This window comes from Octopus bimaculoides, chromosome 13 (genome assembly GCF_046866305.1).
Source record: "Octopus bimaculoides isolate indiv1 chromosome 13, ASM4686630v1, whole genome shotgun sequence".
Lineage (NCBI taxonomy): Eukaryota > Metazoa > Mollusca > Cephalopoda > Octopoda > Octopodidae > Octopus > Octopus bimaculoides.
In genome coordinates this window covers 21,105,749-21,121,220 of record NC_142940.1, presented here as the reverse complement: position 1 = coordinate 21,121,220, position 15,472 = coordinate 21,105,749, and the positions used below count along the sequence as shown (strand labels likewise).

The window sequence follows — 15,472 nt, the reverse complement described above, 5'->3', positions numbered from 1 at the left end:
GAAAGAATGAAAGGTAAAGTCGACCTCGGCAGAATTCGAACTCAGAATATAAAGATGAATTAAATACTGCTATGCATTTCACCCTTCGTGTTAACAATTCTGTCAGCTCACCGCCTTTAAATTTCGATATAAATAATAACAATAATTGCATTTTGTTTAAAACATTGACAAATTATTCATTTTTCTTTTAAGTCCTTTACAGAATAACGAGATCCCACAATGGACGTCTTGAACACCTTCAGTTTGTTAACTTTTATATTCATCTACTCTCTTTCGGTGTATATTACTGAAGCTGTACCGCTGAATGAAGAACGTATGGAAGCGCCCCGTATGAGCAAGGATACCAAAACTTCCGTTTTGTGTAAGTATAAATGTATGCAGAAGAGCATCTATGAGAATGTAGGTATGTATGTATATCTGTATGTATATATGTATGTACTTCTGTATGACGTGCGCGTGTGTGTAAGAATGTATACATTTCATCCATGAATATGTACGCATATTTTTGCGTAGTGGAGGGGTGTTATAATACTGTTGTATCGACGCCTCCAGGTAAAGAAGTAGGATCTCCCAAGACATATAAATAGAGGTAGTCTGGCCGTGGTAGATGTGTTGAGTAGCAGTCGAGTAGCAGTTGTGCAGCGGTTGAGTAGCGATCATCCGAAGGTGCTAGATAGCAGTAGCTTGAGACATAACAAATACAAAATACAGATGTTGGCCTTACTTGCATTTGTAAGCATGTCGAAGATGTTTACTCTATTTGCATGTATAGTATTAGTGACTAACGGACCCGTGAATATTTCATGGAATTAATGGTAAACCTATCGGGCTATTTCTGGAAACTTTATCCAAAAAACCTGAAAGCCTAGCCTGTGTTGTATGTGTATGGAAAGACAGTCGCTCATCTGCTAATCATTGAAAAGTAAAGGTAATTGGAATACGATGATTACTTAATGCACTTTATAAATATACTTTATGCACAATTCTATAGACACAGCACTCACAAAATAAATATTCACTCTTATTTTTCCATTTTCCCTCATAAGCAAAAAATATATCCCGTACATATGATACAACCTTTAGTTAAATTGTATCTGGTGCGTAAATAAGCGTGAATATTTCACGGAGTTGCACTTATGCGCATGCGTTAAGTGATAGATGATATTAAAAAAACCTTAGTTCAATTTTAAAAATACACTTTTCACTGTCCATCACCATTACCATCACTACCACCACCACCATCGTCATCTTCTCTCCTTTCTCCTTCCTCTCTCTCTCTCTCTCTCTCTCTCTCTCTCTCTCTCTCTCTCTCCCTCCTCTCTCCCTGCTTTTCTTTAACCTCACCATCAGAACATCACACCTTTGCTAAAATTGTATTTCTAACTCTCCTCCTCTACCTTCAACTAACTTTTTAAACCACGTAATAAATATTAAGTTTCCCCTATCTCACGTCATGGACGCTTCTCTCTCCCTCTTTTTTCTTTCTTCCTCTTTCTTTCTCATTCTTCGTCTTATCCTCTTTTTCTCTCACATTTTTCTTTGTCCTCCCTTTCCCTTCAGCTAATCACGTGAAAGCGTTACAATTACATTCCCTCTACCTCACATGATAAACGCTTCTCCCTCCCTCTTTTTCTCTCTCCCTCTTTTTCTCCCTCCCTCTTTTTCTCTCCTCTTTTTTCTTTCTTCCTCTTCTTCTCCAATCACATGAAAGCGTTACCGACAGACTGAGTAACGCAATGACATTGCTTTAGTGACAGCAATGCTTGCGACGACATTGATGCCAAACAGTATTGGCCTTAAAGCAGTAACCTTCTTCTTGGATAATATCGGATGCGTAAAGATAAGGAACCAGCATCCTTGTCCAACTGTCCATTTTTTTTTCTTAATAAAAACTTCCTCAGACCTGCGTATACAAATATTTGATTCACTCAAGAGAGGTTTCTAAATTCACTAATACATTCAGTTCATACGCAGGCTACACCATGGATTATTAAACTATGATAGCATTCAGAATCTCCATATGAACAGTTAAACTGTGTATTTTATATATCCTTCAAAGGCCCCATTTCATATTGTGCACTCTATGCTTGTCCAGGTAAAGGATAGAATATATATATATATATATATATATATATATATATATATATATATATATACAAGGTGCGACGGGTAAATTGTTACCATTTCTTTTTTTCGCGCATGTGCATTGTTTTGGATTTTGTCGATTACACAATATAGTAGGATCAGTTGGGCACCATCTATGAGAGAAACAGCACCATGAGGCAATTCACTCTGCCAAAAATTTGGAAGCGACATGCTGTGCTGCATGGCATTCGCGCCCGAAGCTCCAATACGAACATTTCAGAGTGTTTGGATGTCAATCCGAAGATAGTGCAATCTGAAGACATGTACTGAGAGTTATAAAAATTAAGCATCAAGTCAACGTCATGGTGTTTGGAATGATCACTAGTGATGGCAATGTTATGCCTCCATTCATCTTCCCACATGACCTCAGACTCAACACGGAGGCCTACACCAAGTGTCTAGAGGAGGTAGTACCACCCTAGGTCAAGAGGGTGGCTATTGGAAGGCTCTATGTCTGGCAACAGGACTCTGCATCATGTCACACAAGCAGAACACAGTCATGGCTGGCAGACAATGTCTGCGACCACATCACCCGTAACATCTGGCCAGCTAATTCTCCAGGCTGCAATCCCCTTGATTATTATGTGTGGGGCGCGGTTGAGCGAGAGACCAACAAAACTCCTTGTAGCACTAAAGATGAACTGAAGGCAAGAATTATGGCTGCATTTACCAACTTAAACGCGGAGAGCGTCCAGAAGAGTCGCAGGAGATTCCGAAGTCGTGTGGAGGCCGTGATCGAAGCCAATGACGATCTTATTGAATAAATTTATTGTTTACTATTTCGAGATATTTATGTTATTTTGGTAAATATATCTGTTAAAATCAGAAGTCAGTGTTATTTTCATTCTTGCGTAATTTAGTCGGTAGTTTATTCATCGTACCCTGTGTGTGGGGGGGGGGGTCTAGATATATATATTAGAAAGACTACGAGAATTACTTAATACAGTTTTGAAATGTAAAAAAATGTGATAACCTTTATCAGGATGTTACTAACCTTTTTGAGAAGTTTTTGTTTGTTTTTTTCTAATGTGTGACCCTTTTCGTTTCTCATTTTATAGATAGAAAAATGATACGACATGCAACTGCTAAAAGAAATGCTGCCCTGGATAAAAAGAAACTCCATTTCGTACTCGGTCCATTTGTAGAACATTGCGAAAAAGGCTTTGGAGCACTTGATTTAGGTATTGATAAATATATAACTGGATCAAGCAAGAACATTTCAAATTCAATAAAGTAAATAACGGATAAAGTAAGTACCGGATGAACACTGGAGTCCATGAAAGTGACTAGCTTCTTTCACCGAACTCACTCACATTGAGCCAAAGTTTGAAATCAATATTAATAGAAGCAATAGTTTGCATAAATAAGCCTGTCACGTATAAGTGAATACATATCACAGGCACACAAAGTGACGCAGTCCCACATAAAGTAAAGTTGATGAAATAGTAAACTAGGAATAAATAAAAAGATCCTTTATATAGGGTGTCCACAAAGTCTGGGTACACGGGGATTAGCACATACTTTTAAAACAAAACAATTTTGTTTAATTATAATGTTAATAAATAAATCTGTAATCTTTATTGAGTAAACTTTCTCTTTCAACATACCCCAGAAAAACAAGTCTTATATTTAATTGTTTATGTTATGATTTTATTTACTCCATGTACCCAGACTTTGTGGACACCCTGTAGAATTTCAGGTTTCGTGAGATTTCCCATTTATCCAATTTAATATACACAATCTAATTAAATGATAATTTATTTCATTCTCTCGCACTTCATCTTTCTCTCTCTTTCTATCTATCTATCTATCTATCTATCTATCTATCTATCTATCTATCTATCTATCTATCTATCTTTTTCTCTCTCTATCGCTCTCTATCTCTATCTCTATATATATATGTGTGTGTGTGTGCGTGAAAAGGTTGAATTATACTTCTTTTCTTCAATTTGGAGGATTCCAAAAAACGATTTCTAATAAAGATTCTTCATATGTTGCTGGTAGCTTACTGGCGTAAGTTTGCGAATATGAAAATAATACTTGTATATGGTGTGTTATGTGAATTTATGGAATGATATCGCATAAAACTCAACAAATTTGTTAAAAATAGAAAAGAGAAGATGTTAAAATTTGAAAGGATTTTAATTCATGCGATCGACTCAAACACCGATATTAAAAAATGCAAATTCATGATAGAATAGAAATAATTAAATTAATTTGATTAAATTAATTATATATCACTGTTCTCCTCAGTGCAAGAAGTATAAACAAAAAATATTATTACAGAGAACTTGATAGAGGAAATAGCAGAGAATAATTTCGGATATTCATATTTGTCCTTGTGAAAAATACGAACATCATAATAAAGAATGTGAGTCTAAGCAAAACAAAAGCGCCCTTGCTACTCTTGTCCTCCGGAGGATGCCCGGTACTGAGGCAGCTGAAATAAAGTTATAATGAAAATAAACTATAAATAATAATAATAATAATAATAATAATAATAATAATAATAATAATAATAATAATAAATGTGCAAAAGCTACCTTTATCAAAGGAAAAATGACAAAAACATCTAATGTGAACCTTGACCAGCAAAATGTCATAAAAGAGTTAGAACCAGCGGGGAGCTACAAATACCTAGGGGTAATTGAAGGGGACAACATCAAGCATTCAGTGATGAGGGAAAGGATCAGAAGAGAATGTTATCGCAGGGTGAGAGCAATACTGAAGACAGAGCTGAACGCGAGAAACAGGATCGAAGCGATCAATGCTCTAGCCATACCAGTCGTGACTTACAGTTTCAATATCGTTAACTGGTCAATTACTGAAATATGTAATGTTGACAGAAAAATACGAAAACTGTTGACAATGCATAGAATGCATCACCCTAAGGCAGATATAGAACGTCTTTATCTGCCAAGAAAAGAGGTAGGCCGAGGACTTCTACAGCTGGCATCATCAATGAAGGTAGCCACAATTGGCCTAGACACCAATCTGAAAAACTCTGAAGACTGGATGCTAAAACTTGTCTTAAAACATGAAAGCAAGAAAGCATCTTACTCAGTAACAAAACAGGCAAAGGAATATCTAAGTGAATTCCAATTGCAACAAATTCAAGAATTAGACGAACTAGAAACACCTGCAGAAAAAGCTAAGCGCTTGAAAACCCGTGCTAAAATTGCTGCCTTAGATATTATGACTGAAAAATGGCATGGAAAACCTCTCAATGGCAAATACTCAAAGAGAGCGAATAATGCAGATATTGACAAAGCCCTTACCCATCAATGGCTAATGGCCTCTGGCTTGAAATCAGAAACAGAGGGGTTTATCATAGCAGCCCAAGATCAATGCCTACCTACAAAGAACTACCAGGCCAACATATTAAAGAACGGCAGCTCCCCATTATGTCGTATATGCCAACAACAAAATGAGACCATCGACCATGTTGTCTCCATGTGCAGTCTGCTTGCGCCTACAGAGTATCTCAACAGGCATGATAGAGCTGCACAATATATTCACTGGGTAATATGCAAAAACCTGGACTTGCCCCATGATAAAAACTGGTGGGAACACAAACCACCCCCAGTACTTGAAAATGATCACATTGCACTCCTCTGGAACTTCACCATTCAAACTGACAGAAAGATAGACGCAAATAGGCCAGACATCATACTGAAAGACTTCAGACAAAAATCATGCCTCCTCATTGATATGACTGTCCCAATCGATATAAACGTATCTGTCAAGACCTACCAAAAACTGAGCAAATATAAAGATCTTGAAATAGAAATTAGCAAAATGTGGAATCTGAAGACGAAAACAATACCTATTGTCATAGGTGCCCTGGGAATGACAGCGAAACGGGCTGATTACTACCTAGCTCAGATACCAGGAAACCCCAAAATGGCTGAAGTTCAAAAGATAGTGCTCATGGGAACTGCCCATATCCTACGTAAAATACTGTCTATTTGAGCTCAAATTTTAAAGCAAACACATAATTTTCTTATGGTTTCTTAAACATTCACTAGAACAAAACTGTACAAATCCAAATATATGGTACCCTAGGCATAACACCTACATGAACTTCTAACTTGTCTCTTGAGGTCTCTGGGTGAGACTTGGATCCAACTTGTACAAATGCAAGACAAAGTCAAACATAAAATAATAATAATAATAATAATAATAATGATAATGATAATAATAATAATAATAATAATAATAATAATAATAATAATAATAATAATAATAATAATAACCGAACTCTTAGATACCCACCAGCTTGATCAGGTTGAAGGAAATGCGCCAACTGCTGCTGCAAAGAAAATAAAATTAATTGCAAAAACAAAAGCACATGAAAAATTAGCTAGCAGATGGGAACAGAAACCTCTGCATGGCAAGTATGTGGCTCGTAGCAAACAAGCTGATGTCGACCAGAAACGCACGCATCAATGGTTACGAAGTTCAGGGCTAAAAGCAGAGAGTGAAGGTTTCATATTGGCTGCTCAAGACCAAAGCTTATTAACCCGGAACTACCAAGCCAATGTGATAAAAAATGGAGCTAACCCAAAATGCCGATTTTGTAACGATGCGATTGAAACTATAGACCACCTAATCTCAGGGTGTAGAGTCTTAGCACCTGTAGAATATAAAGCAAGACATGACAGAGTTGGCCAGTATTTACACTGGACAATATGTCAGCATTATAAAATCAAAACCGCTGACAAATGGTATAAACACCATCCTGAAGCTGTGACTGAGGGAGAAAATGTATCGATTCTCTGGGACTTCCCCGTACATACTGACAAGACTATAAAAGCTAATAAACCGGATATTATTATAAAAGATCAGACAAAGAAGACGTGTTTATTAATTGACATGAGTATTCCCTCTGATCATAATATAGCGGCGAAAGAATTTGACAAGATCAGTAAATATAAAGACTTGCTAATAGAAATTGAAAAAATGTGGCACCTCAAGGCGACTACCATACCAGTGATTGTGGGATCTCTAGGAATGATAAAAAAAAAAAGGTACTGAAACCGATTTGAAAATGATAACAGGCTTACCATCCCTACAGGAAGTGCAAAAAATCGTGTTAACTGGAACGACTCATGTACTGCGAAGAGCATTATCGTTGTGAAAACAACATCCATTCATGATTTTTTTTTTTTTTTTTTTTAAATCTTAAATACATGTTTTACCTGTGAATTTGCGTGTGTAAACTGGGAATGCATACAACAAGTTTCTCTGCCCTAGGTGTACGTAAAACACTAGGCGAGAAATGGAAGAAAACTTGAAGAAAGAAGAAAAAAACAACATAATAATAATAATAATAATAATAAACACGGTGCAGCACACATCCCAGCAAGTTTTTGCTGGCAATAACCCGCTCCTCACATGTATTTTACCTGGAATAAGAGCAATCCTGGGTGAAACCGAATAGTAATAATAATAATAATAATAATAATAATAATAATAATAATAATAATAATAATAATAATAATAATAATAATAATAAATCGTGTTAACTGGAACGACTCATGTACTGAGAAGAGTATTATCGCTGTGAAAACAACATACATTCATGAATTTATTTATTTATTAATTTCTTTTTAAATACATATTTTACCTGTGAATTTGCGTGTGTAAACTGGGAACGCATACAATGAGTTTCTCTGCCCTAGGTGTACGGAAAACACTCGGCGAGAAATGGAAGAAAATTTGAAGAAAGAAGAAAAAAAACAACATAATAATAATAATAATAATTTCTACTATTTGCTTGAAATTTTCGAGGATGGTTAGTCAATTACAACTGGTAAATGTGAATTTACCATCGATCCCGAAAGAATGAAAGACAAATTTGATCACTGCGGAAATTGAACTCACAGGTACTGAGTCGGACGTAATACATTTTTTTCTCTGAGGTACTAACAATTCTGCCTGCACACCACCTTAACAACAACAACAACAACAACAACAACAACAACAATAATGATAATGATAATGATAATAATAATAATAATAATAATAATAATAATAATAATAATAATAATAATAATAATAATAATAATAATGATAATGAGGAAAAAAGACACGCATCGGAGCATATAAATTTTTTCGCAAATTCTAATGTGGCTTACAAGGCGTTGTTTACCCATGCTATTTAATAGAACTGAATTAAGCTTTGTAAGTGTTTGACAAGGAAAGGATTAGAAGCCAAAATAGATGACAGTTAAAAGCAGACTTGATAAAATATTGCATAGAATTTGAGAAGTGTTTTCAACGTTTTTCAATAATGGCAGGCGAATCAAACGTACTGTAGTTTGTTGTAGGACATAAATGATATGGACACTTGCTTGACGGGAAATTAGTAAGTTCGATTTTAAAAAAAGTTTATTTATTCTTTTTAAGTATCACCATTATGGGTATCTGTACTCCAGTAAAATTAAAAAGTCCTCTCGTAAATAAACGAGATCCTCGAACCCCTCGCTACACACACACACACACACACACAGAGTCGAATATATATGTATGTATGTATGTACGTACGTATGTATGTATGTACCCACACGTGTCTATGTGCATAGGTACACCATCACCTATACAAACGCAGACAAGGGTCGATTCAAATGATATATATATGCATGTATGCATGTATACACTATATATATATATATATATATATTTATATAAATAAGGATAAGATCGATATTTAAAATATTGATCTTATCAAGTGGTCAGCATGGGAATAAAAACTATCAAAGGTAATAATTATTTAAAATTATAATACAGGGTATCAAGAGATACCACCACGCTGAAAAAATTTATACATATATATATATATATATATATATATATATATATATATATATATTGTGTACTGTTCCGTGATGGTAAGATCAACCCAAAAAGTACTCCATCTGGTGAGAAATAGATAGTATTTAAAAGACATAATACATGTTTTTTATGTACTAGCAACTGATTATTTATATGCTACCAGCTGAGAACATGCCAAAACAATGCATTCCTTGCGTGCACATAAATTCTTTCGCAAAAAATCTGCACAGTCAAAACATTTTGATTCACTCATCCCTCAGTTTTTAAGATAATCAAACCAAAATTTCATGAGTTTGAGCCACTCATCCAATAAATATTTCTGCCGAATTTGGGGAAGATCCGTACGGCTGTTTTCCAGTAATTTTGCAAACACACAGACAAACAGACGAAGACGAGCGACTACAATACCCTGCTTTCACTTACGCACGCAGGGTAGTAGTAGTAGTAGTAATAATAATAATAATAATAATAATAATAATAATAATAATAATAATAATAATAATAATAATAATAATAACGGGCTGATTACTACCTAGCTCAGATACCAGGAAACCCCCAAAATGGCAGAAGTTCAAAAGATAGTGCTCATGGGAACTGCCCATATCCTACGTAAAATACTGTCTATTTGAGCTCAAATTTTAAAACAAACACATCATTTTCTTATGGTTTCTTAAACATTCTCTAGAACAACACTATGTACAAATCCAAATATATGGTACCCTAGGCATAACACCAACATGAACTTCTAACTTGTCTCTTGAGGTCTCTGAGTGAGACTTGGATCCAACTTGTACAAATGCAAAGCAAAAGTCAAACATAAAATAATAATAATAATAATAATAATAATAATAATAATAATAATAATAATAATAATAATAATAATAATAATAATAATAATAGATATAGCATGCCCAGCTGACAACAAAGTATGCGATAAGAAAGAAAGAAAAGACGATAGATATGACAGGTTAGCTTGGGAGGTTAAGCGATTGTGGTCGATGAAAATAGGAGCTGCAATAAGGGTGAAGCACTTGCAGAAAACGGCACTGCTTGGAACCCCTCAGATGGTACTCGGAAAACAAGGTGTGTTACCTGAGTTCACTGGTAGTGAACAGCTGACACCGTAGTATATCTAATGGCTGACGATATGTGCATCTCTGATCACGAGCAGTAGTAGTGGGAGAGCATCATAGCCATGTGTTGAGAGGAATTCTTTGGGGTTTGGGTAATTCACCTCTGGAAACATGGGTGTTTTGTTCAACATCCTTAAACAACCCAATCCTTTCTAGTTTAGGCACAAGGTCTAAAATTTCGGGGAAGTGGGTAAGTCGATTACATCGACCCCAGTGCTCAAATGATACTTAAATTATCAACCCCGAAAGGATAAAAGATAAAGATGTCCTCGGCGGAATTTGAACTCAGAACGTTAAGACGGACGAAATGCTACAAATCATTTTACCCGGGGTACTAGATTAGCCGGAGATGATTTTTAAAATGAGTATATCTGAAATAAACTTGACTGCTCTCACAAACGAGAATACTAAAAATAAACCCGACCGCTCTCAAAAATTAAGTAAAAAGAACGGAAAAAATAATCCAGAATCTTTGTCCAGTACCTGATCGATCCCATTGGTAGTCATGGAATGTAAAGTTGAGTGTACGGGCCGTGTTTGTAATGCTGTGTGTGTGTCATCTGCAGTGGGAAAAGGGCCAGTTTTCTCTATGAAGGCCTTTTTTAGTCTGTCCACTGATATAGTGTCTTTACGACCATTAAGGTCTATAGTGAAAAAATTATCCGTGCATGAAAGAATACAGAAAGGACCTGCATACGGTGCTGTTAACAGAAGTTTAACAACATCCTTGCGCCCAGAAACGTGAGCCCAAGAAATAAAGCTTTCTTCAAGGCAGAGCTAGAAATGAAATTGTCAAGTAGGCAAAAGGTTTTAAACAGGAATGATATATTCAAAATTGGTAAAACTAAAAATTGTCGAGGATAAATTAAATTTATTATTGTTACTGAATATTTTAGTGTTATGTAATTTCTGAACGGTTGTGGAAGTGACCTACAACCGGAATATTCCAACAGACTGCCACCCATGCTCGTTATCAAATAACCAAAAGAAACAGACTGAAAAATGGTCTAGGGAAAATAAAAAAGAAGTTCTTGCAGCCTTCCAACATGCCATATATTTCACCACAAATAAATCAAATACTGTACAAACCTACTTAAACTGGAGACAGAAACACCTTGAAGTAAGACCCTACATAGACAGTAACAAACTTGCCAACGTCAGAAGAAACATTATGAAAAAGAAATTACTAACTGAAGTAGAAATTGACCAGTAATGAACGAAGCTGCAGCTAACGAAGATACTACAAAGGAAATAGTTATAGACCAGCCTAGGGCTGATGAAAATGCAATAGTGATTGAAAGAGTTAATGTAACTGATAGGCAAAGTGAAATACTCTCTGAACCAACCAGAAACACTTAGGCACATGAAAATCAAATAGATGAAGGAAGTCACACAGAAATTGACCCAACAGAACTACATGATCTACAAAATCAAATCATGATTGAATGGCTGAAAATTAAAGAAACCAGTATGAATGAACGCGATACTCTCCTAAAAATTCGCAATTCTAACCAAAACCTGAAAATAATTGGTAAAATCCGCCTTGCACTTAAGGATGTAATTTCAGCTAATGGTGTTAATATTACAGATCTCAACCATCCGCGAAAATCTCAACGATTCTATGTGGTGAAAAGATTAGAAAACGACAACATTCCCACAAAAACCCTACTTGGCAAGAGCGTATTCAGCACCAAATTAAGCTACTTAGGTCTGACACAGAATGTTTAAAAAACGTTAAGTTTAACAAGTCTATCAAACCTACAAAACCCAAAAATTAAAGAAAAAATATAATATGAAAACCATATTTGACATTGATACCACCATAGAAACCATCAAGAACGACACTATGTACAAAACCAAATATATGGCACCCTAGGCATAACACCAACATGAACTTCTAACTTGTTGTCTCTTGAGGTCTCTGGGTGAGACTTGGAGCCAACTTGTACAAATGCAAAGCAAAAGTCAAACATAAAATAATAATAATAATAATAATAATAATAATAATAATAATAATAATAATAGACCCTTTACTTCACACAGGCACACACACACAATGTACTGATCCGTGATAGAACATTCAACAAAAAGAATTCCATCTAGTACTCTCTGTTTGCTAAAACTTTGAGCTGTTTATAAATTTTTTCCTCCTAAGCGCAATATGGCTTGCTATCGATAAATTCTTTTATCGTAAATACGATGGGGTGTTCCTAAATAGAATACTATAGCTTCTTAAAATTGTGAAACGTTGTTTATAAACCTCGATATCTTTATAAACCTCGATATCCCAACTTCCCGACGCTACTCTCAAAAATTTCATAAATTTCCATATCTTAGCTATGCAATCATATGGCAGTTATGGATTTGCAGTGAAAAGCCAACGTTAAGCAGTATATAATGTACTGATGCATGATATAAAATTCAATAAAAAAAAATTACTCACCAGATGATTAGCGTGATTGCTTTAAGTTGAGTGACTCTAAAGATCCAACCAAGTTACACACTACTATGGATTTATACCACATGGATTATTCTACTAAAGAATATACCTACACCACTAAATAAACTATATCTCAGAGTATAACTTGAGAAAGATGAAGATTTCGTGGCGCTTTAATACATGTATTGCGACCTTTAAATAAAATAAATAATATTTATCTCTCACCAGATGGAATTCTTTTTTGTTGAATTTTCTATCACGGATCAGTGTGTGGGTGTGTGTGTGTATGAAGTAAAGGATAAAGATGAAAGGCAGTAAAAATTACACCGGGATCAACATTGTCTTTCATGCTTTTGAGTCTATAAAACAAGTACTAGTTGAGCACTAGACCCCAACCTGCGAAATTCAGGCATTGTGCCTATAGTAGAAAGGATTGTTATTATTATTATTATTATTAGTAGTAGTAGTAGTAGTAGTAGTAGTAGTAGTAGTAGTAGTAGTAGTAGTAGTAGTAGTAAGGCGGCGAGCTGGAAGAATTGTTAACTCACCGGACAATGTGCTTAACGGCATTTCGTCCGTCTTTACGTTCCGAGTTCAAATCCGGCCGAGGTTGTCTTTGCCTTTCATCCTTTCTGGGTCGATAAAATAAGTACCAGTTGAGTATTGGGGGTCGAAGTATTTGACTCATCCCCCTACCCCGAAATTGACCTTGTATCAAAATTTGAAACAATTACTATTATTATTATTATTATTATTATTATTATTATTATTATTATTAGTTTTGTTTTATAATAAATATTCTCACTCCAGCCAATGTCTAATTATTATTTATTTTTTTAATTACAATATTTTCATGAGGGATGATATTTTGCAACCATTGGAAAATATTATATTATGACGTCATTTCAATGTTGATTCTTTTTAAAATCAGAAAATTAAAGGGAGGTAATAAACTTGGTAATTTTCATTTCTTTCTATATCTCGATAGAAAATTTTGCTGTTTCTATTATGACGTCATAATTGGCCGATTTTCCTTATAAATAGATGGCATAACTTTGTTTGTCTTCATATCGTCAAATCTTCAGCTGATACCAACATCGGATTTATAGATGCTTTGCCTATAAAGCCCTTAGCATTGTTATATTTCACCGACTTTCAAGATAGGTAAGCATTTGCTTCTACTTACATACATACATACACGCAAACACTCCCACACACACACAAGCACAAACACATACATATTATGTGTGTTTGTTTGTGTAGATGTGGATGTGTATGTATTGGTGTGCCCTTGTGTTTGTCCCCACAACTGCTTGACCACCGGTATTGATGTGTTTATGTCCCCGAAACTTACCGGTTCAGCAAAATAAGACCGATAATAAGAATCGGGCTTACAAAAATATCGAGTACTGGGACCGTTTCATTCGACTAAAATTCTTTAAAGCGGTGCCCCAGCATGGCCGCAGTCTAATGACTGAACCAAGTAAAAAAAAATAAAGACCAAGGCGCAGGCGTGGCTGTGTGGTAATCATTTTATGTGCTGTTGTCCAGCCCGCACTTTATGGCAAATTTGAAATAAAGAAGCTTGCTTCCCAACCACACGGTTCCACGTTCAATCCCACTGCGTGACACCTTGGGCAAGTGTCTTCTACTATAGCCCCGGGCCGACCAAAGCCTAGTGAGTAGATTTGGTAGACGGAAACTAAAAGTCCGTCGTATATATGTATCTATCTTTCATTGTCTGATTGACCCCCACCACCGCTTGACAACCGGTGTTGGTGTGTGTTCCGTAACTTAGCGGTTCGGCAAAATAGACCGATAGAATAAGTACCAGGCTTTAAAAAATACTGGGGTCGATACATTCGACTAGGGCAGTGCGCCAACATGGCTGCAGTCTAATGACTGAAAAAAGATAAGATCATATATATTCTATTTCTAACTTATTATTTCAATTGAATACAAAAACTACCGGTAAGTTGGAGAGGACTTAAGAATGGAATAATCCATTTACAAACAAACAATTCAAAACAAATACAAATAGTGTAAGTCAAATTTTCAAAGTCGGTTTTATGAACCTTTGAGTTTTTAAACACCCTCTGCAACATGCTGGTTGGTGTCATAACATAGTTGCAAGGTGTCCGGGCTGTGTCACGTTACCGTATAGACTCTTAACCAGGCTCTTTCAGTGCAGAAAACCTGGGGGTTCCAACCAGAAACCAAAAGATTTTTTATAAAAATAAAACATTTTAAAGAAATAAAAAATTAATGTAGTAATATTTCATAGATTTATTAAATGTGTGCGTGTGTGAATGGTTGTGTAAAAGTGTATACATGTATATACGTATATACATATACATGTATATACGTATATACATATACATGTATATACATATGTATACATACATGTATATACATGTATACATACATGTATATACATATATACATACATGTATATACATACATATATATACATATATATACATATATGTATATATGTATACATATATGTGTATATATATATATATATATATATATATATATATATATATATATATATATATATATATATATATATACACGTATGTATACACATGTATTTATACATATGTATGTATACATATGTATATATATATATATACATGTATGTATACATATGTATGTATACGTATGTATATACATATATACATATATATATATACATATGTATACATACATATGTATACATACATGTATATATATATATATATATATACATATGTATACATACATATGTATGCATACATGTGTATACATACGTGTATACATATATGTATATATGTATATATGTTTTCATGTATATACATATATACATACATGTATATATATATATATATACATGTATATATATACATGTATGTATATATACATATATATGTAT

At 34.7% G+C, this 15,472-nt stretch overlaps 1 protein-coding gene across 3 annotated transcripts in view; it reads right to left on the bottom strand.

Annotated features, from left to right (window-relative positions):
- Positions 1-13,996, bottom strand: part of LOC106880488 (uncharacterized) — a 55,853-nt gene extending 41,857 nt beyond the window's left edge. For all 3 annotated transcript variants that reach the window (XM_089361572.1, XM_089361573.1, XM_089361574.1), the window contains exon 1: positions 13,104-13,996. The gene's annotated coding sequence lies outside the window, so the exon portion shown is untranslated. The remainder of the gene's footprint in view (positions 1-13,103) is intronic.
- Positions 13,997-15,472: the final 1,476 nt, after the last annotated feature.